Source organism: Crinia signifera, chromosome 6 (genome assembly GCF_055691185.1).
Source record: "Crinia signifera chromosome 6, ASM5569118v1, whole genome shotgun sequence".
Lineage (NCBI taxonomy): Eukaryota > Metazoa > Chordata > Amphibia > Anura > Myobatrachidae > Crinia > Crinia signifera.
Genome location: NC_139222.1, coordinates 59,233,119 through 59,258,452, shown reverse-complemented (window position 1 = coordinate 59,258,452; position 25,334 = coordinate 59,233,119). Strand labels below are relative to the sequence as shown.

Genomic DNA, 25,334 nt, shown 5'->3' with positions numbered 1-25,334 from the left:
TAAATAGCTAGAGAATAAAAACAATTTGCCAGTAATGTGAAAAAACCTACAGCACCTGGTGTTCCCATGTGGTCTCCCACCCAAGTACTAACCAGGCCCAACACTGCTTAGCTTCCAAGATCAGACGAGATTGGGCCTATCCAATGTGGTATGGCTGTAGGTGAGTTAAAGGCACTTTTTTGCCCTCTTCTACTTCTATCACCAGGTAAGCTAATACAAAAGTTTCCTAACTGTATTGGCTTACTGAAAAAAATCATGTGTTGGTAATGTAAAAAGACCTACAGGACATGATATTAGCAGGGGGTCTTAAATTAAACTACTAAAGAGGCTCAACACTGTTTAGCTGCCAAAAGCAGTTGGAATTGGGCCTAAACAGTGTGGTAAGTCTTTAGGTGATGGCTATTGTGTCTGTTTGACCTCTTCCAAATGTCTGTGCTGGCAATAAAAAGAAAAAGTTTCCAATTTAAATAGCTAGAGAATAAAAACAATTTGCCAGTAATGTGAAAAAACCTACAGCACCTGGTGTTCCCAGGTGGTCTCCCACCCAAGTACTAACCAGGCCCAACACTGCTTAGCTTCCAAGATCAGACGAGATTGGGCCTATCCAATGTGGTATGGCTGTAGGTGAGATACAGGCACTTTTTTGCCCTCTTCTACTTCTATCACCAGGTAAGCTAATAAAAAAGTTTCCTAACTGTATTGGCTTACTGAAAAAAATCATGTGTTGGTAATGTAAAAAGACCTACAGGACATGATATTAGCAGGGGGTCTTAAATTAAACTACTAAAGAGGCTCAACACTGTTTAGCTGCCAAAAGCAGTTGGAATTGGGCCTAAACAGTGTGGTAAGTCTTTAGGTGATGGCTATTGTATCTGTTTGACCTCTTCCAAATGTCTGTACTGGCAATAAAAAGAAAAAGTTTCCAATATAAATAGCTAGAGAATAAAAACAATTTGCCAGTAATGTGAAAAAACCTACAGCACCTGGTGTTCCCATGTGGTCTCCACCCAAGTACTAACCAGGCCTAACACTGCTTAGCTTCCAAGATCAGACGAGATTGGGCCTATCCAATGTGGTATGGCTGTAGGTGAGTTAAAGGCACTTTTTTGCCCTCTTCTACTTCTATCACCAGGTAGGCTAATACAAAAGTTGCCTAACTGTATTGGCTTACTGAAAAAAATCATGTGTTGGTAATGTAAAAAGACCTACAGGACATGATATTAGCAGGGGGTCTTAAATTAAACTACAAAAGAGGATCAACACTGTTTAGCTGCCAAAAGCAGTTGTAATTGAGCCTAAACAGTGTGGTAAGTCTTTAGGTGATGGCTATTGTGTCTGTTTGACCTCTTCCAAATGTCTGTGCTGGCAATAAAAAGAAAAAGTTTCCAATATAAATAGCTAGAGAATAAAAACAATTTGCCTGTAATGTGAAAAAACCTACAGCACCTGGTGTTCCCATGTGGTCTCCCACCCAAGTACTAACCAGGCCCAACACTGCTTAGCTTCCAAGATCAGACGAGATTGGGCCTATCCAATGTGGTATGGCTGTAGGTGAGTTAAAGCCACTTTTTTGCCCTCTTCTACTTCTATCACCAGGTAAGCTAATACAAAAGTTTCCTAACTGTATTGGCTTACTGAAAAAAATCATGTGTTGGTAATGTAAAAAGACCTACAGGACATGATATTAGCAGGGGGTCTTAAATTAAACTACAAAAGAGGCTCAACACTGTTTAGCTGCCAAAAGCAGTTGGAATTGAGCCTAAACAGTGTGGTAAGTCTTTAGGTGATGGCTATTGTGTCTGTTTGACCTCTTCCAAATGTCTGTGCTGGCAATAAAAATAAAAAAGTTTCCAATATAAATAGCTAGAGAATAAAAACAATTTGCCAGTAATGTGAAAAAACCTACAGCACCTGGTGCTCCCATGTGGTCTCCCACCCAAGTACTAACCAGACCCAACACTGCTTAGCTTCGAAGATCAGACGAGATTGGGCCTATCCAATGTGGTATGGCTGTAGGTGAGTTAAAGGCACTTTTTTGCCCTCTTCTACTTCTATCACCAGGTAAGCTAATACAAAAGTTTCCTAACTGTATTGGCTTACTGAAAAAAATCATGTGTTGGTAATGTAAAAAGACCTACAGGACATGATATTAGCAGGGGGTCTTAAATTAAACTACAAAAGAGGCTCAACACTGTTTAGCTGCCAAAAGCAGTTGTAATTGAGCCTAAACAGTGTGGTAAGTCTTTAGGTGATGGCTATTGTGTCTGTTTGACCTCTTCCAAATGTCTGTGCTGGCAATAAAAAGAAAAAGTTTCCAATTTAAATAGCTAGAGAATAAAAACAATTTGCCTGTAATGTGAAAAAACCTACAGCACCTGGTGTTCCCATGTGGTCTCCCACCCAAGTACTAACCAGGCCCAACACTGCTTAGCTTCCAAGATCAGACGAGATTGGGCCTATCCAATGTGGTATGGCTGTAGGTGAAATACAGGCACTTTTTTTCCCTCTTCTACTTCTATCACCAGGTAAGCTTATAAAAAAGTTTCCTAACTGTATTGGCTTACTGAAAAAAATCATGTGTTGGTAATGTAAAAAGACCTACAGGACATGATATTAGCAGGGGGTCTTAAATTAAACTACTAAAGAGGCTCAACACTGTTTAGCTGCCAAAAGCAGTTGGAATTGGGCCTAAACAGTGTGGTAAGTCTTTAGGTGATGGCTATTGTGTTTGTTTGACCTCTTCCAAATGTCTGTGCTGGCAATAAAAAGAAAAAGTTTCATATTTAAATAGCTAGAGAATAAAAACAATTTGCCAGTAATGTGAAAAAACCTACAGCACCTGGTGTTCCCATGTGGTCTCCCACCCAAGTACTAACCAGGCCCAACACTGCTTAGCTTCCAAGATCAGACGAGATTGGGCCTATCCAATGTGGTATGGCTGTAGGTGAGATATAGTCACTTATTTGCCCTCTTCTACTTCTATCACCAGGTAAGCTAATAAAAAAGTTTCCTAACTGTATTGGCTTACTGAAAAAAATCATGTGTTGGTAATGTAAAAAGACCTACAGGACATGATATTAGCAGGGGGTCTTAAATTAAACTACTAAAGAGGCTCAACACTGTTTAGCTGCCAAAAGCAGTTGGAATTGGGCCTAAACAGTGTGGTAAGTCTTTAGGTGATGGCTATTGTGTCTGTTTGACCGCTTCCAAATGTCTGTGCTGGCAATAAAAAGAAAAAGTTTCCAATTTAAATAGCTAGAGAATAAAAACAATTTGCCAGTAATGTGAAAAAACCTACAGCACCTGGTGTTCCCATGTGGTCTCCCACCCAAGTACTAACCAGGCCCAACACTGCTTAGCTTCCAAGATCAGACGAGATTGGGCCTATCCAATGTGGTATGGCTGTAGGTGAGTTAAAGGCACTTTTTTGCCCTCTTCTACTTCTATCACCAGGTAAGCTAATACAAAAGTTTCCTAACTGTATTGGCTTACTGAAAAAAATCATGTGTTGGTAATGTAAAAAGACCTACAGGACATGATATTAGCAGGGGGTCTTAAATTAAACTACTAAAGAGGCTCAACACTGTTTAGCTGCCAAAAGCAGTTGGAATTGGGCCTAAACAGTGTGGTAAGTCTTTAGGTGATGGCTATTGTGTCTGTTTGACCTCTTCCAAATGTCTGTGCTGGCAATAAAAAGAAAAAGTTTCCAATTTAAATAGCTAGAGAATAAAAACAATTTGCCAGTAATGTGAAAAAACCAACAGCACCTGGTGTTCCCAGGTGGTCTCCCACCCAAGTACTAACCAGGCCCAACACTGCTTAGCTTCCAAGATCAGACGAGATTGGGCCTATCCAATGTGGTATGGCTGTAGGTGAGATACAGGCACTTTTTTGCCCTCTTCTACTTCTATCACCAGGTAAGCTAATACAAAAGTTTCCTAACTGTATTGGCTTACTGAAAAAAAATCATGTGTTGGTAATGTAAAAAGACCTACAGGACATGATATTAGCAGGGGGTCTTAAATTAAACTACAAAAGAGGCTCAACACTGTTTAGCTGCCAAAAGCAGTTGGAATTGAGCCTAAACAGTGTGGTAAGTCTTTAGGTGATGGCTATTGTGTCTGTTTGACCTCTTCCAAATGTCTGTGCTGGCAATAAAAAGAAAAAGTTTTCAATTTAAATAGCTAGAGAATGAAAACAATTTGCCAGTAATGTGAAAAAACCTACAGCACCTGGTGTTCCCAGGTGGTCTCCCACCCAAGTACTAACCAGGCCCAACACTGCTTAGCTTCCAAGATCAGACGAGATTGGGCCTATCCAATGTGGTATGGCTGTAGGTGAGATACAGGCACTTTTTTGCCCTCTTCTACTTCTATCACCAGGTAAGCTAATAAAAAAGTTTCCTAACTGTATTGGCTTACTGAAAAAAATCATGTGTTGGTAATGTAAAAAGACCTACAGGACATGATATTAGCAGGGGGTCTTAAATTAAACTACTAAAGAGGCTCAACACTGTTTAGCTGCCAAAAGCAGTTGGAATTGGGCCTAAACAGTTTGGTAAGTCTTTAGGTGATGGCTATTGTGTCTGTTTGACCTCTTCCAAATGTCTGTGCTGGCAATAAAAAGAAAAAGTTTCCTATTTAAATAGCTAGAGAATAAAATAATTTGCCAGTAATGTGAAAAAACCTACAGCACCTGGTGTTCCCATGTGGTCTCCCACCCAAGTACTAACCAGGCCCAACACTGCTTAGCTTCCAAGATCAGACGAGATTGGGCCTACCCAATGTGGTATGGCTGTAGGTGAGTTAAAGGCACTTTTTTGCCCTCTTCTACTTCTATCACCAGGTAAGCTAATACAAAAGTTTCCTAACTGTATTGGCTTACTGAAAAAAATCATGTGTTGGTAATGTAAAAAGACCTACAGGACATGATATTAGCAGGGGGGTCTTAAATTAAACTACAAAAGAGGCTCAACACTGTTTAGCTGCCAAAAGCAGTTGGAATTGGGCCTAAACAGTGTGGTAAGTCTTTAGGTGATGGCTATTGTGTCTGTTTGACCTCTTCCAAATGTCTGTACTGGCAATAAAAAGAAAAAGTTTCCAATTTAAATAGCTAGAGAATAAAAACAATTTGCCTGTAATGTGAAAAAACCTACAGCACCTGGTGTTCCCATGTGGTCTCCCACCCAAGTACTAACCAGGCCCAACACTGCTTAGCTTCCAAGATCAGACGAGATTGGGCCTATCCAATGTGGTATGGCTGTAGGTGAAATACAGGCACTTTTTTTCCCTCTTCTACTTCTATCACCAGGTAAGCTTATAAAAAAGTTTCCTAACTGTATTGGCTTACTGAAAAAAATCATGTGTTGGTAATGTAAAAAGACCTACAGGACATGATATTAGCAGGGGGTCTTAAATTAAACTACTAAAGAGGCTCAACACTGTTTAGCTGCCAAAAGCAGTTGGAATTGGGCCTAAACAGTGTGGTAAGTCTTTAGGTGATGGCTATTGTGTTTGTTTGACCTCTTCCAAATGTCTGTGCTGGCAATAAAAAGAAAAAGTTTCCTATTTAAATAGCTAGAGAATAAAAACAATTTGCCAGTAATGTGAAAAAACCTACAGCACCTGGTGTTCCCATGTGGTCTCCCACCCAAGTACTAACCAGGCCCAACACTGCTTAGCTTCCAAGATCAGACGAGATTGGGCCTATCCAATGTGGTATGGCTGTAGGTGAGATACAGTCACTTTTTTGCCCTCTTCTACTTCTATCACCAGGTAAGCTAATAAAAAAGTTTCCTAACTGTATTGGCTTACTGAAAAAAATCATGTGTTGGTAATGTAAAAAGACCTACAGGACATGATATTAGCAGGGGGTCTTAAATTAAACTACTAAAGAGGCTCAACACTGTTTAGCTGCCAAAAGCAGTTGGAATTGGGCCTAAACAGTGTGGTAAGTCTTTAGGTGATGGCTATTGTGTCTGTTTGACCTCTTCCAAATGTCTGTGCTGGCAATAAAAAGAAAAAGTTTCCAATTTAAATAGCTAGAGAATAAAAACAATTTGCCAGTAATGTGAAAAAACCTACAGCACCTGGTGTTCCCATGTGGTCTCCCACCCAAGTACTAACCAGGCCCAACACTGCTTAGCTTCCAAGATCAGACGAGATTGGGCCTATCCAATGTGGTATGGCTGTAGGTGAGTTAAAGGCACTTTTTTGCCCTCTTCTACTTCTATCACCAGGTAAGCTAATACAAAAGTTTCCTAACTGTATTGGCTTACTGAAAAAAATCATGTGTTGGTAATGTAAAAAGACCTACAGGACATGATATTAGCAGGGGGTCTTAAATTAAACTACTAAAGAGGCTCAACACTGTTTAGCTGCCAAAAGCAGTTGGAATTGGGCCTAAACAGTGTGGTAAGTCTTTAGGTGATGGCTATTGTGTCTGTTTGACCTCTTCCAAATGTCTGTGCTGGCAATAAAAAGAAAAAGTTTCCAATTTAAATAGCTAGAGAATAAAAACAATTTGCCAGTAATGTGAAAAAACCTACAGCACCTGGTGTTCCCAGGTGGTCTCCCACCCAAGTACTAACCAGGCCCAACACTGCTTAGCTTCCAAGATCAGACGAGATTGGGCCTAACCAATGTGGTATGGCTGTAGGTGAGATACAGGCACTTTTTTGCCCTCTTCTACTTCTATCACCAGGTAAGCTAATAAAAAAGTTTCCTAACTGTATTGGCTTACTGAAAAAAATCATGTGTTGGTAATGTAAAAAGACCTACAGGACATGATATTAGCAGGGGGTCTTAAATTAAACTACTAAAGAGGCTCAACACTGTTTAGCTGCCAAAAGCAGTTGTAATTGAGCCTAAACAGTGTGGTAAGTCTTTAGGTGATGGCTATTGTGTCTGTTTGACCTCTTCCAAATGTCTGTGCTGGCAATAAAAAGAAAAAGTTTCCAATATAAATAGCTAGAGAATAAAAACAATTTGCCTGTAATGTGAAAAAACCTACAGCACCTGGTGTTCCCATGTGGTCTCCCACCCAAGTACTAACCAGGCCCAACACTGCTTAGCTTCCAAGATCAGACGAGATTGGGCCTATCCAATGTGGTATGGCTGTAGGTGAGTTAAAGCCACTTTTTTGCCCTCTTCTACTTCTATCACCAGGTAAGCTAATACAAAAGTTTCCTAACTGTATTGGCTTACTGAAAAAAATCATGTGTTGGTAATGTAAAAAGACCTACAGGACATGATATTAGCAGGGGGTCTTAAATTAAACTACAAAAGAGGCTCAACACTGTTTAGCTGCCAAAAGCAGTTGGAATTGAGCCTAAACAGTGTGGTAAGTCTTTAGGTGATGGCTATTGTGTCTGTTTGACCTCTTCCAAATGTCTGTGCTGGCAATAAAAATAAAAAAGTTTCCAATATAAATAGCTAGAGAATAAAAACAATTTGCCAGTAATGTGAAAAAACCTACAGCACCTGGTGCTCCCATGTGGTCTCCCACCCAAGTACTAACCAGACCCAACACTGCTTAGCTTCGAAGATCAGACGAGATTGGGCCTATCCAATGTGGTATGGCTGTAGGTGAGTTAAAGGCACTTTTTTGCCCTCTTCTACTTCTATCACCAGGTAAGCTAATACAAAAGTTTCCTAACTGTATTGGCTTACTGAAAAAAATCATGTGTTGGTAATGTAAAAAGACCTACAGGACATGATATTAGCAGGGGGTCTTAAATTAAACTACAAAAGAGGCTCAACACTGTTTAGCTGCCAAAAGCAGTTGTAATTGAGCCTAAACAGTGTGGTAAGTCTTTAGGTGATGGCTATTGTGTCTGTTTGACCTCTTCCAAATGTCTGTGCTGGCAATAAAAAGAAAAAGTTTCCAATTTAAATAGCTAGAGAATAAAAACAATTTGCCTGTAATGTGAAAAAACCTACAGCACCTGGTGTTCCCATGTGGTCTCCCACCCAAGTACTAACCAGGCCCAACACTGCTTAGCTTCCAAGATCAGACGAGATTGGGCCTATCCAATGTGGTATGGCTGTAGGTGAAATACAGGCACTTTTTTTCCCTCTTCTACTTCTATCACCAGGTAAGCTTATAAAAAAGTTTCCTAACTGTATTGGCTTACTGAAAAAAATCATGTGTTGGTAATGTAAAAAGACCTACAGGACATGATATTAGCAGGGGGTCTTAAATTAAACTACTAAAGAGGCTCAACACTGTTTAGCTGCCAAAAGCAGTTGGAATTGGGCCTAAACAGTGTGGTAAGTCTTTAGGTGATGGCTATTGTGTTTGTTTGACCTCTTCCAAATGTCTGTGCTGGCAATAAAAAGAAAAAGTTTCATATTTAAATAGCTAGAGAATAAAAACAATTTGCCAGTAATGTGAAAAAACCTACAGCACCTGGTGTTCCCATGTGGTCTCCCACCCAAGTACTAACCAGGCCCAACACTGCTTAGCTTCCAAGATCAGACGAGATTGGGCCTATCCAATGTGGTATGGCTGTAGGTGAGATATAGTCACTTTTTTGCCCTCTTCTACTTCTATCACCAGGTAAGCTAATAAAAAAGTTTCCTAACTGTATTGGCTTACTGAAAAAAATCATGTGTTGGTAATGTAAAAAGACCTACAGGACATGATATTAGCAGGGGGTCTTAAATTAAACTACTAAAGAGGCTCAACACTGTTTAGCTGCCAAAAGCAGTTGGAATTGGGCCTAAACAGTGTGGTAAGTCTTTAGGTGATGGCTATTGTGTCTGTTTGACCTCTTCCAAATGTCTGTGCTGGCAATAAAAAGAAAAAGTTTCCAATTTAAATAGCTAGAGAATAAAAACAATTTGCCAGTAATGTGAAAAAACCTACAGCACCTGGTGTTCCCATGTGGTCTCCCACCCAAGTACTAACCAGGCCCAAAACTGCTTAGCTTCCAAGATCAGACGAGATTGGGCCTATCCAATGTGGTATGGCTGTAGGTGAGTTAAAGGCACTTTTTTGCCCTCTTCTACTTCTATCACCAGGTAAGCTAATACAAAAGTTTCCTAACTGTATTGGCTTACTGAAAAAAATCATGTGTTGGTAATGTAAAAAGACCTACAGGACATGATATTAGCAGGGGGTCTTAAATTAAACTACTAAAGAGGCTCAACACTGTTTAGCTGCCAAAAGCAGTTGGAATTGGGCCTAAACAGTGTGGTAAGTCTTTAGGTGATGGCTATTGTGTCTGTTTGACCTCTTCCAAATGTCTGTGCTGGCAATAAAAAGAAAAAGTTTCCAATTTAAATAGCTAGAGAATAAAAACAATTTGCCAGTAATGTGAAAAAACCAACAGCACCTGGTGTTCCCAGGTGGTCTCCCACCCAAGTACTAACCAGGCCCAACACTGCTTAGCTTCCAAGATCAGACGAGATTGGGCCTATGCAATGTGGTATGGCTGTAGGTGAGATACAGGCACTTTTTTGCCCTCTTCTACTTCTATCACCAGGTAAGCTAATACAAAAGTTTCCTAACTGTATTGGCTTACTGAAAAAAAATCATGTGTTGGTAATGTAAAAAGACCTACAGGACATGATATTAGCAGGGGGTCTTAAATTAAACTACAAAAGAGGCTCAACACTGTTTAGCTGCCAAAAGCAGTTGGAATTGAGCCTAAACAGTGTGGTAAGTCTTTAGGTGATGGCTATTGTGTCTGTTTGACCTCTTCCAAATGTCTGTGCTGGCAATAAAAAGAAAAAGTTTCCAATTTAAATAGCTAGAGAATGAAAACAATTTGCCAGTAATGTGAAAAAACCTACAGCACCTGGTGTTCCCAGGTGGTCTCCCACCCAAGTACTAACCAGGCCCAACACTGCTTAGCTTCCAAGATCAGACGAGATTGGGCCTATCCAATGTGGTATGGCTGTAGGTGAGATACAGGCACTTTTTTGCCCTCTTCTACTTCTATCACCAGGTAAGCTAATAAAAAAGTTTCCTAACTGTATTGGCTTACTTAAAAAAAATCATGTGTTGGTAATGTAAAAAGACCTACAGGACATGATATTAGCAGGGGGTCTTAAATTAAGCTACTATACAGGCTCAACACTGTTTAGCTGCCAAAAGCAGTTGGAATTGGGCCTAAACAGTGTGGTAAGTCTTTAGGTGATGGCTATTGTGTCTGTTTGACCTCTTCCAAATGTCTGTACTGGCAATAAAAATAAAAAGTTTCCAATTTAAATAGCTAGAGAATAAAAACAATTTGCCTGTAATGTGAAAAAACATACAGCACCTGGTGTTCCCATGTGGTCTCCCACCCAAGTACTAACCAGGCCCAACACTGCTTAGCTTCCAAGATCAGGCCTATCCAATGTGGTATGGCTGTAGGTGAGATACAGGCACTTTTTTGCCCTCTTCTACTTCTATCACCAGGTAAGCTAATAAAAAAGTTTCCTAACTGTATTGGCTTACTAAAAAAAATCATGTGTTGGTAATGTAAAAAGACCTACAGGACATGATATTAGCAGGGGTCTTAAATTAAACTACTAAAGAGGCTCAACACTGTTTAGCTGCCAAAAGCAGTTGGAATTGGGCCTAAACAGTGTGGTAAGTCTTTAGGTGATGGCTATTGTGTCTGTTTGACCTCTTCCAAATGTCTGTGCTGGCAATAAAAAGAAAAAGTTTCCAATTTAAATAGCTAGAGAATAAAAACAATTTGCCAGTAATGTGAAAAAACCAACAGCACCTGGTGTTCCCAGGTGGTCTCCCACCCAAGTACTAACCAGGCCCAACACTGCTTAGCTTCCAAGATCAGACGAGATTGGGCCTATGCAATGTGGTATGGCTGTAGGTGAGATACAGGCACTTTTTTGCCCTCTTCTACTTCTATCACCAGGTAAGCTAATACAAAAGTTTCCTAACTGTATTGGCTTACTGAAAAAAAATCATGTGTTGGTAATGTAAAAAGACCTACAGGACATGATATTAGCAGGGGGTCTTAAATTAAACTACAAAAGAGGCTCAACACTGTTTAGCTGCCAAAAGCAGTTGGAATTGAGCCTAAACAGTGTGGTAAGTCTTTAGGTGATGGCTATTGTGTCTGTTTGACCTCTTCCAAATGTCTGTGCTGGCAATAAAACGAAAAAGTTTCCAATTTAAATAGCTAGAGAATGAAAACAATTTGCCAGTAATGTGAAAAAACCTACAGCACCTGGTGTTCCCAGGTGGTCTCCCACCCAAGTACTAACCAGGCCCAACACTGCTTAGCTTCCAAGATCAGACGAGATTGGGCCTATCCAATGTGGTATGGCTGTAGGTGAGATACAGGCACTTTTTTGCCCTCTTCTACTTCTATCACCAGGTAAGCTAATAAAAAAGTTTCCTAACTGTATTGGCTTACTTAAAAAAAATCATGTGTTGGTAATGTAAAAAGACCTACAGGACATGATATTAGCAGGGGGTCTTAAATTAAGCTACTATACAGGCTCAACACTGTTTAGCTGCCAAAAGCAGTTGGAATTGGGCCTAAACAGTGTGGTAAGTCTTTAGGTGATGGCTATTGTGTCTGTTTGACCTCTTCCAAATGTCTGTACTGGCAATAAAAATAAAAAGTTTCCAATTTAAATAGCTAGAGAATAAAAACAATTTGCCTGTAATGTGAAAAAACATACAGCACCTGGTGTTCCCATGTGGTCTCCCACGCAAGTACTAACCAGGCCCAACACTGCTTAGCTTCCAAGATCAGGCCTATCCAATGTGGTATGGCTGTAGGTGAGATACAGGCACTTTTTTGCCCTCTTCTACTTCTATCACCAGGTAAGCTAATAAAAAAGTTTCCTAACTGTATTGGCTTACTGAAAAAAATCATGTGTTGGTAATGTAAAAAGACCTACAGGACATGATATTAGCAGGGGGTCTTAAATTAAACTACTAAAGAGGCTCAACACTGTTTAGCTGCCAAAAGCAGTTGGAATTGGGCCTAAACAGTGTGGTAAGTCTTTAGGTGATGGCTATTGTGTCTGTTTGACCTCTTCCAAATGTCTGTACTGGCAATAAAAAGAAAAAGTTTCCAATTTAAATAGCTAGAGAATAAAAACAATTTGCCTGTAATGTGAAAAAACCTACAGCACCTGGTGTTCCCATGTGGTCTCCCACCCAAGTACTAACCAGGCCCAACACTGCTTAGCTTCCAAGATCAGACGAGATTGGGCCTATCCAATGTGGTATGGCTGTAGGTGAGATACAGGCACTTTTTTGCCCTCTTCTACTTCTATCACCAGGTAAGCTAATAAAAAAGTTTCCTAACTGTATTGGCTTACTTAAAAAAAATCATGTGTTGGTAATGTAAAAAGACCTACAGGACATGATATTAGCAGGGGGTCTTAAATTAAGCTACTATACAGGCTCAACACTGTTTAGCTGCCAAAAGCAGTTGGAATTGGGCCTAAACAGTGTGGTAAGTCTTTAGGTGATGGCTATTGTGTCTGTTTGACCTCTTCCAAATGTCTGTACTGGCAATAAAAATAAAAAGTTTCCAATTTAAATAGCTAGAGAATAAAAACAATTTGCCTGTAATGTGAAAAAACATACAGCACCTGGTGCTCCCATGTGGTCTCCCACCCAAGTACTAACCAGACCCAACACTGCTTAGCTTCGAAGATCAGACGAGATTGGGCCTATCCAATGTGGTATGGCTGTAGGTGAGTTAAAGGCACTTTTTTGCCCTCTTCTACTTCTATCACCAGGTAAGCTAATACAAAAGTTTCCTAACTGTATTGGCTTACTGAAAAAAATCATGTGTTGGTAATGTAAAAAGACCTACAGGACATGATATTAGCAGGGGGTCTTAAATTAAACTACAAAAGAGGCTCAACACTGTTTAGCTGCCAAAAGCAGTTGTAATTGAGCCTAAACAGTGTGGTAAGTCTTTAGGTGATGGCTATTGTGTCTGTTTGACCTCTTCCAAATGTCTGTGCTGGCAATAAAAAGAAAAAGTTTCCATTTTAAATAGCTAGAGAATAAAAACAATTTGCCTGTAATGTGAAAAAACCTACAGCACCTGGTGTTCCCATGTGGTCTCCCACCCAAGTACTAACCAGGCCCAACACTGCTTAGCTTCCAAGATCAGACGAGATTGGGCCTATCCAATGTGGTATGGCTGTAGGTGAAATACAGGCACTTTTTTTCCCTCTTCTACTTCTATCACCAGGTAAGCTTATAAAAAAGTTTCCTAACTGTATTGGCTTACTGAAAAAAATCATGTGTTGGTAATGTAAAAAGACCTACAGGACATGATATTAGCAGGGGGTCTTAAATTAAACTACTAAAGAGGCTCAACACTGTTTAGCTGCCAAAAGCAGTTGGAATTGGGCCTAAACAGTGTGGTAAGTCTTTAGGTGATGGCTATTGTGTTTGTTTGACCTCTTCCAAATGTCTGTGCTGGCAATAAAAAGAAAAAGTTTCCTATTTAAATAGCTAGAGAATAAAAACAATTTGCCAGTAATGTGAAAAAACCTACAGCACCTGGTGTTCCCATGTGGTCTCCCACCCAAGTACTAACCAGGCCCAACACTGCTTAGCTTCCAAGATCAGACGAGATTGGGCCTATCCAATGTGATATGGCTGTAGGTGAGATACAGTCACTTTTTTGCCCTCTTCTACTTCTATCACCAGGTAAGCTAATAAAAAAGTTTCCTAACTGTATTGGCTTACTGAAAAAAATCATGTGTTGGTAATGTAAAAAGACCTACAGGACATGATATTAGCAGGGGGTCTTAAATTAAACTACTAAAGAGGCTCAACACTGTTTAGCTGCCAAAAGCAGTTGGAATTGGGCCTAAACAGTGTGGTAAGTCTTTAGGTGATGGCTATTGTGTCTGTTTGACCTCTTCCAAATGTCTGTGCTGGCAATAAAAAGAAAAAGTTTCCAATTTAAATAGCTAGAGAATAAAAACAATTTGCCAGTAATGTGAAAAAACCTACAGCACCTGGTGTTCCCATGTGGTCTCCCACCCAAGTACTAACCAGGCCCAACACTGCTTAGCTTCCAAGATCAGACGAGATTGGGCCTATCCAATGTGGTATGGCTGTAGGTGAGATACAGGCACTTTTTTGCCCTCTTCTACTTCTATCACCTGGTAAGCTAATAAAAAAGTTTCCTAACTGTATTGGCTTACTGAAAAAAATCATGTGTTGGTAATGTAAAAAGACCTACAGGACATGATATTAGCAGGGGGTCTTAAATTAAACTACTAAACAGGCTCAACACTGTTTAGCTGCCAAAAGCAGTTGGAATTGAGCCTAAACAGTGTGGTAAGTCTTTAGGTGATGGCTATTGTGTCTGTTTGACCTCTTCCAAATGTCTGTGCTGGCAATAAAAAGAAAAAGTTTCCAATTTAAATAGCTAGAGAATAAAAACAATTTGCCAGTAATGTGAAAAAACCTACAGCACCTGGTATTCACAGGTGGTCTCCCACCTAAGTACTAACCAGGGCCAACACTGCTTAGCTTCCAAGATCAGACGAGATTGGGCCTATCCAATGTGGTATGGCTGTAGGTGAGATACAGGCACTTTTTTGCCCTCTTCTACTTCTATCACCAGGTAAGCTAATACAAAAGTTTCCTAACTGTATTGGCTTACTGAAAAAAATCATGTGTTGGTAATGTAAAAAGACCTACAGGACATGATATTAGCAGGGGGTCTTAAATTAAACTACAAAAGAGGCTCAACACTGTTTAGCTGCCAAAAGCAGTTGGAATTGAGCCTAAACAGTGTGGTAAGTCTTTAGGTGATGGCTATTGTGTCTGTTTGACCTCTTCCAAATGTCTGTGCTGGCAATAAAAATAAAAAAGTTTCCAATATAAATAGCTAGAGAATAAAAACAATTTGCCAGTAATGTGAAAAAACCTACAGCACCTGGTGCTCCCATGTGGTCTCCCACCCAAGTACTAACCAGACCCAACACTGCATAGCTTCGAAGATCAGACGAGATTGGGCCTATCCAATGTGGTATGGCTGTAGGTGAGTTAAAGGCACTTTTTTGCCCTCTTCTACTTCTATCACCAGGTAAGCTAATACAAAAGTTTCCTAACTGTATTGGCTTACTGAAAAAAATCATGTGTTGGTAATGTAAAAAGACCTACAGGACATGATATTAGCAGGGGGTCTTAAATTAAACTACAAAAGAGGCTCAACACTGTTTAGCTGCCAAAAGCAGTTGTAATTGAGCCTAAACAGTGTGGTAAGTCTTTAGGTGATGGCTATTGTGTCTGTTTGACCTCTTCCAAATGTCTGTGCTGGCAATAAAAAGAAAAAGTTTCCAATTTAAATAGCTAGAGAATAAAAACAATTTGCCAGTAATGTGAAAAAACCTACAGCACCTGGTGTTCCCATGTGGTCTCCCACCCAAGTACTAACCAGGCCCAACACTGCTTAGCTTCCAAGATCAGACGAGATTGGGCCTATCCAATGTGGTATGGCTGTAGGTGAAATACAGGCACTTTTTTTCCCTCTTCTACTTCTATCACCAGGTAAGCTTATAAAAAAGTTTCCTAACTGTATTGGCTTACTGAAAAAAATCATGTGTTGGTAATGTAAAAAGACCTACAGGACATGATATTAGCAGGGGGTCTTAAATTAAACTACTAAAGAGGCTCAACACTGTTTAGCTGCCAAAAGCAGTTGGAATTGGGCCTAAACAGTGTGGTAAGTCTTTAGGTGATGGCTATTGTGTTTGTTTGACCTCTTCCAAATGTCTGTGCTGGCAATAAAAAGAAAAAGTTTCCTATTTAAATAGCTAGAGAATAAAAACAATTTGCCAGTAATGTGAAAAAACCTACAGCACCTGGTGTTCCCATGTGGTCTCCCACCCAAGTACTAACCAGGCCCAACACTGCTTAGCTTCCAAGATCAGACGAGATTGGGCCTATCCAATGTGGTATGGCTGTAGGTGAGATACAGTCACTTTTTTGCCCTCTTCTACTTCTATCACCAGGTAAGCTAATAAAAAAGTTTCCTAACTGTATTGGCTTACTGAAAAAAATCATGTGTTGGTAATGTAAAAAGACCTACAGGACATGATATTAGCAGGGGGTCTTAAATTAAACTACTAAAGAGGCTCAACACTGTTTAGCTGCCAAAAGCAGTTGGAATTGGGCCTAAACAGTGTGGTAAGTCTTTAGGTGATGGCTATTGTGTCTGTTTGACCTCTTCCAAATGTCTGTGCTGGCAATAAAAAGAAAAAGTTTCCAATTTAAATAGCTAGAGAATAAAAACAATTTGCCAGTAATGTGAAAAAACCTACAGCACCTGGTGTTCCCATGTGGTCTCCCACCCAAGTACTAACCAGGCCCAACACTGCTTAGCTTCCAAGATCAGACGAGATTGGGCCTATCCAATGTGGTATGGCTGTAGGTGAGTTAAAGGCACTTTTTTGCCCTCTTCTACTTCTATCACCAGGTAAGCTAATACAAAAGTTTCCTAACTGTATTGGCTTACTGAAAAAAATCATGTGTTGGTAATGTAAAAAGACCTACAGGACATGATATTAGCAGGGGGTCTTAAATTAAACTACTAAAGAGGCTCAACACTGTTTAGCTGCCAAAAGCAGTTGGAATTGGGCCTAAACAGTGTGGTAAGTCTTTAGGTGATGGCTATTGTGTCTGTTTGACCTCTTCCAAATGTCTGTGCTGGCAATAAAAAGAAAAAGTTTCCAATTTAAATAGCTAGAGAATAAAAACAATTTGCCAGTAATGTGAAAAAACCTACAGCACCTGGTGTTCCCAGGTGGTCTCCCACCCAAGTACTAACCAGGCCCAACACTGCTTAGCTTCCAAGATCAGACGAGATTGGGCCTATCCAATGTGGTATGGCTGTAGGTGAGATACAGGCACTTTTTTGCCCTCTTCTACTTCTATCACCTGGTAAGCTAATAAAAAAGTTTCCTAACTGTATTGGCTTACTGAAAAAAATCATGTGTTGGTAATGTAAAAAGACCTACAGGACATGATATTAGCAGGGGGTCTTAAATTAAACTACTAAACAGGCTCAACACTGTTTAGCTGCCAAAAGCAGTTGGAATTGAGCCTAAACAGTGTGGTAAGTCTTTAGGTGATGGCTATTGTGTCTGTTTGACCTCTTCCAAATGTCTGTGCTGGCAATAAAAAGAAAAAGTTTCCAATTTAAATAGCTAGAGAATAAAAACAATTTGCCAGTAATGTGAAAAAACCTACAGCACCTGGTATTCACAGGTGGTCTCCCACCTAAGTACTAACCAGGGCCAACACTGCTTAGCTTCCAAGATCAGACGAGATTGGGCCTATCCAATGTGGTATGGCTGTAGGTGAGATACAGGCACTTTTTTGCCCTATTCTACTTCTATCACCAGGTAAGCTAATACAAAAGTTTCCTAACTGTATTGGCTTACTGAAAAAAATCATGTGTTGGTAATGTAAAAAGACCTACAGGACATGATATTAGCAGGGGGTCTTAAATTAAACTACAAAAGAGGCTCAACACTGTTTAGCTGCCAAAAGCAGTTGGAATTGAGCCTAAACAGTGTGGTAAGTCTTTAGGTGATGGCTATTGTGTCTGTTTGACCTCTTCCAAATGTCTGTGCTGGCAATAAAAATAAAAAAGTTTCCAATATAAATAGCTAGAGAATAAAAACAATTTGCCAGTAATGTGAAAAAACCTACAGCACCTGGTGCTCCCATGTGGTCTCCCACCCAAGTACTAACCAGACCCAACACTGCATAGCTTCGAAGATCAGACGAGATTGGGCCTATCCAATGTGGTATGGCTGTAGGTGAGTTAAAGGCACTTTTTTGCCCTCTTCTACTTCTATCACCAGGTAAGCTAATACAAAAGTTTCCTAACTGTATTGGCTTACTGAAAAAAATCATGTGTTGGTAATGTAAAAAGACCTACAGGACATGATATTAGCAGGGGGTCTTAAATTAAACTACAAAAGAGGCTCAACACTGTTTAGCTGCCAAAAGCAGTTGTAATTGAGCCTAAACAGTGTGGTAAGTCTTTAGGTGATGGCTATTGTGTCTGTTTGACCTCTTCCAAATGTCTGTGCTGGCAATAAAAAGAAAAAGTTTCCAATTTAAATAGCTAGAGAATAAAAACAATTTGCCAGTAATGTGAAAAAACCTACAGCACCTGGTGTTCCCATGTGGTCTCCCACCCAAGTACTAACCAGGCCCAACACTGCTTAGCTTCCAAGATCAGACGAGATTGGGCCTATCCAATGTGGTATGGCTGTAGGTGAAATACAGGCACTTTTTTTCCCTCTTCTACTTCTATCACCAGGTAAGCTTATAAAAAAGTTTCCTAACTGTATTGGCTTACTGAAAAAAATCATGTGTTGGTAATGTAAAAAGACCTACAGGACATGATATTAGCAGGGGGTCTTAAATTAAACTACTAAAGAGGCTCAACACTGTTTAGCTGCCAAAAGCAGTTGGAATTGGGCCTAAACAGTGTGGTAAGTCTTTAGGTGATGGCTATTGTGTTTGTTTGACCTCTTCCAAATGTCTGTGCTGGCAATAAAAAGAAAAAGTTTCCTATTTAAATAGCTAGAGAATAAAAACAATTTGCCAGTAATGTGAAAAAACCTACAGCACCTGGTGTTCCCATGTGGTCTCCCACCCAAGTACTAACCAGGCCCAACACTGCTTAGCTTCCAAGATCAGACGAGATTGGGCCTATCCAATGTGGTATGGCTGTAGGTGAGATACAGTCACTTTTTTGCCCTCTTCTACTTCTATCACCAGGTAAGCTAATAAAAAAGTTTCCTAACTGTATTGGCTTACTGAAAAAAATCATGTGTTGGTAATGTAAAAAGACCTACAGGACATGATATTAGCAGGGGGTCTTAAATTAAACTACTAAAGAGGCTCAACACTGTTTAGCTGCCAAAAGCAGTTGGAATTGGGCCTAAACAGTGTGGTAAGTCTTTAGGTGATGGCTATTGTGTCTGTTTGACCTCTTCCAAATGTCTGTGCTGGCAATAAAAAGAAAAAGTTTCCAATTTAAATAGCTAGAGAATAAAAACAATTTGCCAGTAATGTGAAAAAACCTACAGCACCTGGTGTTCCCATGTGGTCTCCCACCCAAGTACTAACCAGGCCCAACACTGCTTAGCTTCCAAGATCAGACGAGATTGGGCCTATCCAATGTGGTATGGCTGTAGGTGAGTTAAAGGCACTTTTTTGCCCTCTTCTACTTCTATCACCAGGTAAGCTAATACAAAAGTTTCCTAACTGTATTGGCTTACTGAAAAAAATCATGTGTTGGTAATGTAAAAAGACCTACAGGACATGATATTAGCAGGGGGTCTTAAATTAAACTACTAAAGAGGCTCAACACTGTTTAGCTGCCAAAAGCAGTTGGAATTGGGCCTAAACAGTGTGGTAAGTCTTTAGGTGATGGCTATTGTGTCTGTTTGACCTCTTCCAAATGTCTGTGCTGGCAATAAAAAGAAAAAGTTTCCAATTTAAATAGCTAGAGAATAAAAACAATTTGCCAGTAATGTGAAAAAACCTACAGCACCTGGTGTTCCCAGGTGGTCTCCCACCCAAGTACTAACCAGGCCCAACACTGCTTAGCTTCCAAGATCAGACGAGATTGGGCCTATCCAATGTGGTATGGCTGTAGGTGAGATACAGGCACTTTTTTGCCCTCTTCTACTTCTATCACCAGGTAAGCTAATAAAAAAGTTTCCTAACTGTATTGGCTTACTGAAAAAAATCATGTGTTGGTAATGTAAAAAGACCTACAGGACATGATATTAGCAGGGGGTCTTAAATTAAACTACTAAAGAGGCTCAACACTGTTTAGCTGCCAAAAGCAGTTGGAATTGGGCCTAAACAGTGTGGTAAGTCTTTAGGTGATGGCTATTGTATCTGTTTGACCTCTTCCAAATGTCTGTACTGGCAATAAAAAGAAAAAGTTTCCAATATAAATAGCTAGAGAATAAAAACAATTTGCCAGTAATGTGAAAAAACCTACAGCACCTGGTGTTCCCATGTGGTCTCCACCCAAGTACTAACCAGGCCTAACACTGCTTAGCTTCCAAGATCAGACGAGATTGGGCCTATCCAATGTGGTATGGCTGTAGGTGAGTTAAAGGCACTTTTTTGCCCTCTTCTACTTCTATCACCAGGTAGGCTAATACAAAAGTTGCCTAACTGTATTGGCTTACTGAAAAAAATCATGTGTTGGTAATGTAAAAAGACCTACAGGACATGATATTAGCAGGGGGTCTTAAATTAAACTACAAAAGAGGATCAACACTGTTTAGCTGCCAAAAGCAGTTGTAATTGAGCCTAAACAGTGTGGTAAGTCTTTAGGTGATGGCTATTGTGTCTGTTTGACCTCTTCCAAATGTCTGTGCTGGCAATAAAAAGAAAAAGTTTCCAATATAAATAGCTAGAGAATAAAAACAATTTGCCTGTAATGTGAAAAAACCTACAGCACCTGGTGTTCCCATGTGGTCTCCCACCCAAGTACTAACCAGGCCCAACACTGCTTAGCTTCCAAGATCAGACGAGATTGGGCCTATCCAATGTGGTATGGCTGTAGGTGAGTTAAAGCCACTTTTTTGCCCTCTTCTACTTCTATCACCAGGTAAGCTAATACAAAAGTTTCCTAACTGTATTGGCTTACTGAAAAAAATCATGTGTTGGTAATGTAAAAAGACCTACAGGACATGATATTAGCAGGGGGTCTTAAATTAAACTACAAAAGAGGCTCAACACTGTTTAGCTGCCAAAAGCAGTTGGAATTGAGCCTAAACAGTGTGGTAAGTCTTTAGGTGATGGCTATTGTGTCTGTTTGACCTCTTCCAAATGTCTGTGCTGGCAATAAAAATAAAAAAGTTTCCAATATAAATAGCTAGAGAATAAAAACAATTTGCCAGTAATGTGAAAAAACCTACAGCACCTGGTGCTCCCATGTGGTCTCCCACCCAAGTACTAACCAGACCCAACACTGCTTAGCTTCGAAGATCAGACGAGATTGGGCCTATCCAATGTGGTATGGCTGTAGGTGAGTTAAAGGCACTTTTTTGCCCTCTTCTACTTCTATCACCAGGTAAGCTAATACAAAAGTTTCCTAACTGTATTGGCTTACTGAAAAAAATCATGTGTTGGTAATGTAAAAAGACCTACAGGACATGATATTAGCAGGGGGTCTTAAATTAAACTACAAAAGAGGCTCAACACTGTTTAGCTGCCAAAAGCAGTTGTAATTGAGCCTAAACAGTGTGGTAAGTCTTTAGGTGATGGCTATTGTGTCTGTTTGACCTCTTCCAAATGTCTGTGCTGGCAATAAAAAGAAAAAGTTTCCAATTTAAATAGCTAGAGAATAAAAACAATTTGCCTGTAATGTGAAAAAACCTACAGCACCTGGTGTTCCCATGTGGTCTCCCACCCAAGTACTAACCAGGCCCAACACTGCTTAGCTTCCAAGATCAGACGAGATTGGGCCTATCCAATGTGGTATGGCTGTAGGTGAAATACAGGCACTTTTTTTCCCTCTTCTACTTCTATCACCAGGTAAGCTTATAAAAAAGTTTCCTAACTGTATTGGCTTACTGAAAAAAATCATGTGTTGGTAATGTAAAAAGACCTACAGGACATGATATTAGCAGGGGGTCTTAAATTAAACTACTAAAGAGGCTCAACACTGTTTAGCTGCCAAAAGCAGTTGGAATTGGGCCTAAACAGTGTGGTAAGTCTTTAGGTGATGGCTATTGTGTTTGTTTGACCTCTTCCAAATGTCTGTGCTGGCAATAAAAAGAAAAAGTTTCATATTTAAATAGCTAGAGAATAAAAACAATTTGCCAGTAATGTGAAAAAACCTACAGCACCTGGTGTTCCCATGTGGTCTCCCACCCAAGTACTAACCAGGCCCAACACTGCTTAGCTTCCAAGATCAGACGAGATTGGGCCTATCCAATGTGGTATGGCTGTAGGTGAGATATAGTCACTTATTTGCCCTCTTCTACTTCTATCACCAGGTAAGCTAATAAAAAAGTTTCCTAACTGTATTGGCTTACTGAAAAAAATCATGTGTTGGTAATGTAAAAAGACCTACAGGACATGATATTAGCAGGGGGTCTTAAATTAAACTACTAAAGAGGCTCAACACTGTTTAGCTGCCAAAAGCAGTTGGAATTGGGCCTAAACAGTGTGGTAAGTCTTTAGGTGATGGCTATTGTGTCTGTTTGACCGCTTCCAAATGTCTGTGCTGGCAATAAAAAGAAAAAGTTTCCAATTTAAATAGCTAGAGAATAAAAACAATTTGCCAGTAATGTGAAAAAACCTACAGCACCTGGTGTTCCCATGTGGTCTCCCACCCAAGTACTAACCAGGCCCAACACTGCTTAGCTTCCAAGATCAGACGAGATTGGGCCTATCCAATGTGGTATGGCTGTAGGTGAGTTAAAGGCACTTTTTTGCCCTCTTCTACTTCTATCACCAGGTAAGCTAATACAAAAGTTTCCTAACTGTATTGGCTTACTGAAAAAAATCATGTGTTGGTAATGTAAAAAGACCTACAGGACATGATATTAGCAGGGGGTCTTAAATTAAACTACTAAAGAGGCTCAACACTGTTTAGCTGCCAAAAGCAGTTGGAATTGGGCCTAAACAGTGTGGTAAGTCTTTAGGTGATGGCTATTGTGTCTGTTTGACCTCTTCCAAATGTCTGTGCTGGCAATAAAAAGAAAAAGTTTCCAATTTAAATAGCTAGAGAATAAAAACAATTTGCCAGTAATGTGAAAAAACCAACAGCACCTGGTGTTCCCAGGTGGTCTCCCACCCAAGTACTAACCAGGCCCAACACTGCTTAGCTTCCAAGATCAGACGAGATTGGGCCTATCCAATGTGGTATGGCTGTAGGTGAGATACAGGCACTTTTTTGCCCTCTTCTACTTCTATCACCAGGTAAGCTAATACAAAAGTTTCCTAACTGTATTGGCTTACTGAAAAAAAATCATGTGTTGGTAATGTAAAAAGACCTACAGGACATGATATTAGCAGGGGGTCTTAAATTAAACTACAAAAGAGGCTCAACACTGTTTAGCTGCCAAAAGCAGTTGGAATTGAGCCTAAACAGTGTGGTAAGTCTTTAGGTGATGGCTATTGTGTCTGTTTGACCTCTTCCAAATGTCTGTGCTGGCAATAAAAAGAAAAAGTTTTCAATTTAAATAGCTAGAGAATGAAAACAATTTGCCAGTAATGTGAAAAAACCTACAGCACCTGGTGTTCCCAGGTGGTCTCCCACCCAAGTACTAACCAGGCCCAACACTGCTTAGCTTCCAAGATCAGACGAGATTGGGCCTATCCAATGTGGTATGGCTGTAGGTGAGATACAGGCACTTTTTTGCCCTCTTCTACTTCTATCACCAGGTAAGCTAATAAAAAAGTTTCCTAACTGTATTGGCTTACTGAAAAAAATCATGTGTTGGTAATGTAAAAAGACCTACAGGACATGATATTAGCAGGGGGTCTTAAATTAAACTACTAAAGAGGCTCAACACTGTTTAGCTGCCAAAAGCAGTTGGAATTGGGCCTAAACAGTTTGGTAAGTCTTTAGGTGATGGCTATTGTGTCTGTTTGACCTCTTCCAAATGTCTGTGCTGGCAATAAAAAGAAAAAGTTTCCTATTTAAATAGCTAGAGAATAAAATAATTTGCCAGTAATGTGAAAAAACCTACAGCACCTGGTGTTCCCATGTGGTCTCCCACCCAAGTACTAACCAGGCCCAACACTGCTTAGCTTCCAAGATCAGACGAGATTGGGCCTACCCAATGTGGTATGGCTGTAGGTGAGTTAAAGGCACTTTTTTGCCCTCTTCTACTTCTATCACCAGGTAAGCTAATACAAAAGTTTCCTAACTGTATTGGCTTACTGAAAAAAATCATGTGTTGGTAATGTAAAAAGACCTACAGGACATGATATTAGCAGGGGGGTCTTAAATTAAACTACAAAAGAGGCTCAACACTGTTTAGCTGCCAAAAGCAGTTGGAATTGGGCCTAAACAGTGTGGTAAGTCTTTAGGTGATGGCTATTGTGTCTGTTTGACCTCTTCCAAATGTCTGTACTGGCAATAAAAAGAAAAAGTTTCCAATTTAAATAGCTAGAGAATAAAAACAATTTGCCTGTAATGTGAAAAAACCTACAGCACCTGGTGTTCCCATGTGGTCTCCCACCCAAGTACTAACCAGGCCCAACACTGCTTAGCTTCCAAGATCAGACGAGATTGGGCCTATCCAATGTGGTATGGCTGTAGGTGAAATACAGGCACTTTTTTTCCCTCTTCTACTTCTATCACCAGGTAAGCTTATAAAAAAGTTTCCTAACTGTATTGGCTTACTGAAAAAAATCATGTGTTGGTAATGTAAAAAGACCTACAGGACATGATATTAGCAGGGGGTCTTAAATTAAACTACTAAAGAGGCTCAACACTGTTTAGCTGCCAAAAGCAGTTGGAATTGGGCCTAAACAGTGTGGTAAGTCTTTAGGTGATGGCTATTGTGTTTGTTTGACCTCTTCCAAATGTCTGTGCTGGCAATAAAAAGAAAAAGTTTCCTATTTAAATAGCTAGAGAATAAAAACAATTTGCCAGTAATGTGAAAAAACCTACAGCACCTGGTGTTCCCATGTGGTCTCCCACCCAAGTACTAACCAGGCCCAACACTGCTTAGCTTCCAAGATCAGACGAGATTGGGCCTATCCAATGTGGTATGGCTGTAGGTGAGATACAGTCACTTTTTTGCCCTCTTCTACTTCTATCACCAGGTAAGCTAATAAAAAAGTTTCCTAACTGTATTGGCTTACTGAAAAAAATCATGTGTTGGTAATGTAAAAAGACCTACAGGACATGATATTAGCAGGGGGTCTTAAATTAAACTACTAAAGAGGCTCAACACTGTTTAGCTGCCAAAAGCAGTTGGAATTGGGCCTAAACAGTGTGGTAAGTCTTTAGGTGATGGCTATTGTGTCTGTTTGACCTCTTCCAAATGTCTGTGCTGGCAATAAAAAGAAAAAGTTTCCAATTTAAATAGCTAGAGAATAAAAACAATTTGCCAGTAATGTGAAAAAACCTACAGCACCTGGTGTTCCCATGTGGTCTCCCACCCAAGTACTAACCAGGCCCAACACTGCTTAGCTTCCAAGATCAGACGAGATTGGGCCTATCCAATGTGGTATGGCTGTAGGTGAGTTAAAGGCACTTTTTTGCCCTCTTCTACTTCTATCACCAGGTAAGCTAATACAAAAGTTTCCTAACTGTATTGGCTTACTGAAAAAAATCATGTGTTGGTAATGTAAAAAGACCTACAGGACAT

General features: G+C 40.0%; 45 non-coding genes and 10 pseudogenes across 45 annotated transcripts; all 55 read right to left on the bottom strand.

The window, feature by feature from the left end:
• Positions 1 to 43: 43 nt before the first annotated feature.
• On the bottom strand, positions 44 to 162 carry LOC146013116 (5S ribosomal RNA). The gene has a single exon (XR_014446100.1). It is a non-coding gene; the product is annotated as a 5S ribosomal RNA (ribosomal RNA).
• Positions 163 to 507: 345 nt separating this feature from the next.
• On the bottom strand, positions 508 to 626 carry LOC146014559 (5S ribosomal RNA). Its single transcript, XR_014447509.1, has one exon. It is a non-coding gene; the product is annotated as a 5S ribosomal RNA (ribosomal RNA).
• Positions 627 to 971: 345 nt separating this feature from the next.
• On the bottom strand, positions 972 to 1,089 carry LOC146011011 (5S ribosomal RNA; annotated as a pseudogene).
• A 345-nt stretch (positions 1,090 to 1,434) lies between these two features.
• Positions 1,435 to 1,553, bottom strand: LOC146013115 (5S ribosomal RNA). The gene has a single exon (XR_014446099.1). It is a non-coding gene; the product is annotated as a 5S ribosomal RNA (ribosomal RNA).
• A 346-nt stretch (positions 1,554 to 1,899) lies between these two features.
• On the bottom strand, positions 1,900 to 2,018 carry LOC146010769 (5S ribosomal RNA; annotated as a pseudogene).
• Positions 2,019 to 2,363: 345 nt separating this feature from the next.
• Positions 2,364 to 2,482, bottom strand: LOC146013113 (5S ribosomal RNA). The gene has a single exon (XR_014446098.1). It is a non-coding gene; the product is annotated as a 5S ribosomal RNA (ribosomal RNA).
• A 345-nt stretch (positions 2,483 to 2,827) lies between these two features.
• LOC146013112 (5S ribosomal RNA) lies at positions 2,828 to 2,946 on the bottom strand. The gene has a single exon (XR_014446097.1). It is a non-coding gene; the product is annotated as a 5S ribosomal RNA (ribosomal RNA).
• Positions 2,947 to 3,291: 345 nt separating this feature from the next.
• On the bottom strand, positions 3,292 to 3,410 carry LOC146013111 (5S ribosomal RNA). Its single transcript, XR_014446096.1, has one exon. It is a non-coding gene; the product is annotated as a 5S ribosomal RNA (ribosomal RNA).
• A 345-nt stretch (positions 3,411 to 3,755) lies between these two features.
• On the bottom strand, positions 3,756 to 3,874 carry LOC146014765 (5S ribosomal RNA). The gene has a single exon (XR_014447709.1). It is a non-coding gene; the product is annotated as a 5S ribosomal RNA (ribosomal RNA).
• Positions 3,875 to 4,220: 346 nt separating this feature from the next.
• LOC146014547 (5S ribosomal RNA) lies at positions 4,221 to 4,339 on the bottom strand. Its single transcript, XR_014447498.1, has one exon. It is a non-coding gene; the product is annotated as a 5S ribosomal RNA (ribosomal RNA).
• Positions 4,340 to 4,683: 344 nt separating this feature from the next.
• On the bottom strand, positions 4,684 to 4,802 carry LOC146014713 (5S ribosomal RNA). The gene has a single exon (XR_014447658.1). It is a non-coding gene; the product is annotated as a 5S ribosomal RNA (ribosomal RNA).
• Positions 4,803 to 5,148: 346 nt separating this feature from the next.
• LOC146013109 (5S ribosomal RNA) lies at positions 5,149 to 5,267 on the bottom strand. Its single transcript, XR_014446094.1, has one exon. It is a non-coding gene; the product is annotated as a 5S ribosomal RNA (ribosomal RNA).
• A 345-nt stretch (positions 5,268 to 5,612) lies between these two features.
• Positions 5,613 to 5,731, bottom strand: LOC146013108 (5S ribosomal RNA). The gene has a single exon (XR_014446093.1). It is a non-coding gene; the product is annotated as a 5S ribosomal RNA (ribosomal RNA).
• A 345-nt stretch (positions 5,732 to 6,076) lies between these two features.
• LOC146013107 (5S ribosomal RNA) lies at positions 6,077 to 6,195 on the bottom strand. Its single transcript, XR_014446092.1, has one exon. It is a non-coding gene; the product is annotated as a 5S ribosomal RNA (ribosomal RNA).
• A 345-nt stretch (positions 6,196 to 6,540) lies between these two features.
• Positions 6,541 to 6,659, bottom strand: LOC146014026 (5S ribosomal RNA). The gene has a single exon (XR_014446986.1). It is a non-coding gene; the product is annotated as a 5S ribosomal RNA (ribosomal RNA).
• Positions 6,660 to 7,004: 345 nt separating this feature from the next.
• LOC146013106 (5S ribosomal RNA) lies at positions 7,005 to 7,123 on the bottom strand. The gene has a single exon (XR_014446091.1). It is a non-coding gene; the product is annotated as a 5S ribosomal RNA (ribosomal RNA).
• Positions 7,124 to 7,469: 346 nt separating this feature from the next.
• On the bottom strand, positions 7,470 to 7,588 carry LOC146010768 (5S ribosomal RNA; annotated as a pseudogene).
• Positions 7,589 to 7,933: 345 nt separating this feature from the next.
• On the bottom strand, positions 7,934 to 8,052 carry LOC146013105 (5S ribosomal RNA). The gene has a single exon (XR_014446090.1). It is a non-coding gene; the product is annotated as a 5S ribosomal RNA (ribosomal RNA).
• A 345-nt stretch (positions 8,053 to 8,397) lies between these two features.
• LOC146013104 (5S ribosomal RNA) lies at positions 8,398 to 8,516 on the bottom strand. The gene has a single exon (XR_014446089.1). It is a non-coding gene; the product is annotated as a 5S ribosomal RNA (ribosomal RNA).
• Positions 8,517 to 8,861: 345 nt separating this feature from the next.
• Positions 8,862 to 8,980, bottom strand: LOC146016294 (5S ribosomal RNA). Its single transcript, XR_014449189.1, has one exon. It is a non-coding gene; the product is annotated as a 5S ribosomal RNA (ribosomal RNA).
• A 345-nt stretch (positions 8,981 to 9,325) lies between these two features.
• Positions 9,326 to 9,444, bottom strand: LOC146015757 (5S ribosomal RNA). Its single transcript, XR_014448668.1, has one exon. It is a non-coding gene; the product is annotated as a 5S ribosomal RNA (ribosomal RNA).
• Positions 9,445 to 9,790: 346 nt separating this feature from the next.
• On the bottom strand, positions 9,791 to 9,909 carry LOC146014536 (5S ribosomal RNA). The gene has a single exon (XR_014447487.1). It is a non-coding gene; the product is annotated as a 5S ribosomal RNA (ribosomal RNA).
• Positions 9,910 to 10,255: 346 nt separating this feature from the next.
• On the bottom strand, positions 10,256 to 10,364 carry LOC146011563 (5S ribosomal RNA; annotated as a pseudogene).
• A 344-nt stretch (positions 10,365 to 10,708) lies between these two features.
• On the bottom strand, positions 10,709 to 10,827 carry LOC146015755 (5S ribosomal RNA). Its single transcript, XR_014448667.1, has one exon. It is a non-coding gene; the product is annotated as a 5S ribosomal RNA (ribosomal RNA).
• Positions 10,828 to 11,173: 346 nt separating this feature from the next.
• Positions 11,174 to 11,292, bottom strand: LOC146014524 (5S ribosomal RNA). Its single transcript, XR_014447476.1, has one exon. It is a non-coding gene; the product is annotated as a 5S ribosomal RNA (ribosomal RNA).
• Positions 11,293 to 11,638: 346 nt separating this feature from the next.
• LOC146011654 (5S ribosomal RNA) lies at positions 11,639 to 11,747 on the bottom strand (annotated as a pseudogene).
• A 345-nt stretch (positions 11,748 to 12,092) lies between these two features.
• Positions 12,093 to 12,211, bottom strand: LOC146013103 (5S ribosomal RNA). The gene has a single exon (XR_014446088.1). It is a non-coding gene; the product is annotated as a 5S ribosomal RNA (ribosomal RNA).
• A 346-nt stretch (positions 12,212 to 12,557) lies between these two features.
• LOC146011235 (5S ribosomal RNA) lies at positions 12,558 to 12,676 on the bottom strand (annotated as a pseudogene).
• Positions 12,677 to 13,021: 345 nt separating this feature from the next.
• LOC146013102 (5S ribosomal RNA) lies at positions 13,022 to 13,140 on the bottom strand. The gene has a single exon (XR_014446087.1). It is a non-coding gene; the product is annotated as a 5S ribosomal RNA (ribosomal RNA).
• Positions 13,141 to 13,485: 345 nt separating this feature from the next.
• On the bottom strand, positions 13,486 to 13,604 carry LOC146015144 (5S ribosomal RNA). Its single transcript, XR_014448073.1, has one exon. It is a non-coding gene; the product is annotated as a 5S ribosomal RNA (ribosomal RNA).
• A 345-nt stretch (positions 13,605 to 13,949) lies between these two features.
• LOC146013101 (5S ribosomal RNA) lies at positions 13,950 to 14,068 on the bottom strand. The gene has a single exon (XR_014446086.1). It is a non-coding gene; the product is annotated as a 5S ribosomal RNA (ribosomal RNA).
• Positions 14,069 to 14,413: 345 nt separating this feature from the next.
• LOC146017184 (5S ribosomal RNA) lies at positions 14,414 to 14,532 on the bottom strand. The gene has a single exon (XR_014450056.1). It is a non-coding gene; the product is annotated as a 5S ribosomal RNA (ribosomal RNA).
• Positions 14,533 to 14,878: 346 nt separating this feature from the next.
• Positions 14,879 to 14,997, bottom strand: LOC146011345 (5S ribosomal RNA; annotated as a pseudogene).
• A 345-nt stretch (positions 14,998 to 15,342) lies between these two features.
• Positions 15,343 to 15,461, bottom strand: LOC146013100 (5S ribosomal RNA). Its single transcript, XR_014446085.1, has one exon. It is a non-coding gene; the product is annotated as a 5S ribosomal RNA (ribosomal RNA).
• A 345-nt stretch (positions 15,462 to 15,806) lies between these two features.
• Positions 15,807 to 15,925, bottom strand: LOC146013098 (5S ribosomal RNA). Its single transcript, XR_014446083.1, has one exon. It is a non-coding gene; the product is annotated as a 5S ribosomal RNA (ribosomal RNA).
• A 345-nt stretch (positions 15,926 to 16,270) lies between these two features.
• Positions 16,271 to 16,389, bottom strand: LOC146013097 (5S ribosomal RNA). The gene has a single exon (XR_014446082.1). It is a non-coding gene; the product is annotated as a 5S ribosomal RNA (ribosomal RNA).
• A 345-nt stretch (positions 16,390 to 16,734) lies between these two features.
• LOC146014513 (5S ribosomal RNA) lies at positions 16,735 to 16,853 on the bottom strand. Its single transcript, XR_014447465.1, has one exon. It is a non-coding gene; the product is annotated as a 5S ribosomal RNA (ribosomal RNA).
• Positions 16,854 to 17,198: 345 nt separating this feature from the next.
• On the bottom strand, positions 17,199 to 17,317 carry LOC146017183 (5S ribosomal RNA). The gene has a single exon (XR_014450055.1). It is a non-coding gene; the product is annotated as a 5S ribosomal RNA (ribosomal RNA).
• A 346-nt stretch (positions 17,318 to 17,663) lies between these two features.
• Positions 17,664 to 17,782, bottom strand: LOC146011344 (5S ribosomal RNA; annotated as a pseudogene).
• Positions 17,783 to 18,127: 345 nt separating this feature from the next.
• LOC146013096 (5S ribosomal RNA) lies at positions 18,128 to 18,246 on the bottom strand. Its single transcript, XR_014446081.1, has one exon. It is a non-coding gene; the product is annotated as a 5S ribosomal RNA (ribosomal RNA).
• Positions 18,247 to 18,591: 345 nt separating this feature from the next.
• On the bottom strand, positions 18,592 to 18,710 carry LOC146013095 (5S ribosomal RNA). Its single transcript, XR_014446080.1, has one exon. It is a non-coding gene; the product is annotated as a 5S ribosomal RNA (ribosomal RNA).
• Positions 18,711 to 19,055: 345 nt separating this feature from the next.
• LOC146013094 (5S ribosomal RNA) lies at positions 19,056 to 19,174 on the bottom strand. Its single transcript, XR_014446079.1, has one exon. It is a non-coding gene; the product is annotated as a 5S ribosomal RNA (ribosomal RNA).
• A 345-nt stretch (positions 19,175 to 19,519) lies between these two features.
• Positions 19,520 to 19,638, bottom strand: LOC146014502 (5S ribosomal RNA). Its single transcript, XR_014447454.1, has one exon. It is a non-coding gene; the product is annotated as a 5S ribosomal RNA (ribosomal RNA).
• Positions 19,639 to 19,983: 345 nt separating this feature from the next.
• On the bottom strand, positions 19,984 to 20,101 carry LOC146011010 (5S ribosomal RNA; annotated as a pseudogene).
• A 345-nt stretch (positions 20,102 to 20,446) lies between these two features.
• On the bottom strand, positions 20,447 to 20,565 carry LOC146013092 (5S ribosomal RNA). Its single transcript, XR_014446077.1, has one exon. It is a non-coding gene; the product is annotated as a 5S ribosomal RNA (ribosomal RNA).
• A 346-nt stretch (positions 20,566 to 20,911) lies between these two features.
• Positions 20,912 to 21,030, bottom strand: LOC146010766 (5S ribosomal RNA; annotated as a pseudogene).
• Positions 21,031 to 21,375: 345 nt separating this feature from the next.
• Positions 21,376 to 21,494, bottom strand: LOC146013091 (5S ribosomal RNA). Its single transcript, XR_014446076.1, has one exon. It is a non-coding gene; the product is annotated as a 5S ribosomal RNA (ribosomal RNA).
• A 345-nt stretch (positions 21,495 to 21,839) lies between these two features.
• On the bottom strand, positions 21,840 to 21,958 carry LOC146013090 (5S ribosomal RNA). Its single transcript, XR_014446075.1, has one exon. It is a non-coding gene; the product is annotated as a 5S ribosomal RNA (ribosomal RNA).
• A 345-nt stretch (positions 21,959 to 22,303) lies between these two features.
• On the bottom strand, positions 22,304 to 22,422 carry LOC146013089 (5S ribosomal RNA). The gene has a single exon (XR_014446074.1). It is a non-coding gene; the product is annotated as a 5S ribosomal RNA (ribosomal RNA).
• A 345-nt stretch (positions 22,423 to 22,767) lies between these two features.
• LOC146014764 (5S ribosomal RNA) lies at positions 22,768 to 22,886 on the bottom strand. The gene has a single exon (XR_014447708.1). It is a non-coding gene; the product is annotated as a 5S ribosomal RNA (ribosomal RNA).
• A 346-nt stretch (positions 22,887 to 23,232) lies between these two features.
• Positions 23,233 to 23,351, bottom strand: LOC146014491 (5S ribosomal RNA). Its single transcript, XR_014447443.1, has one exon. It is a non-coding gene; the product is annotated as a 5S ribosomal RNA (ribosomal RNA).
• A 344-nt stretch (positions 23,352 to 23,695) lies between these two features.
• On the bottom strand, positions 23,696 to 23,814 carry LOC146014712 (5S ribosomal RNA). The gene has a single exon (XR_014447657.1). It is a non-coding gene; the product is annotated as a 5S ribosomal RNA (ribosomal RNA).
• A 346-nt stretch (positions 23,815 to 24,160) lies between these two features.
• Positions 24,161 to 24,279, bottom strand: LOC146013088 (5S ribosomal RNA). Its single transcript, XR_014446073.1, has one exon. It is a non-coding gene; the product is annotated as a 5S ribosomal RNA (ribosomal RNA).
• A 345-nt stretch (positions 24,280 to 24,624) lies between these two features.
• On the bottom strand, positions 24,625 to 24,743 carry LOC146013086 (5S ribosomal RNA). The gene has a single exon (XR_014446071.1). It is a non-coding gene; the product is annotated as a 5S ribosomal RNA (ribosomal RNA).
• A 345-nt stretch (positions 24,744 to 25,088) lies between these two features.
• LOC146013085 (5S ribosomal RNA) lies at positions 25,089 to 25,207 on the bottom strand. The gene has a single exon (XR_014446070.1). It is a non-coding gene; the product is annotated as a 5S ribosomal RNA (ribosomal RNA).
• Between the last annotated feature and the right edge of the window lie 127 nt (positions 25,208 to 25,334).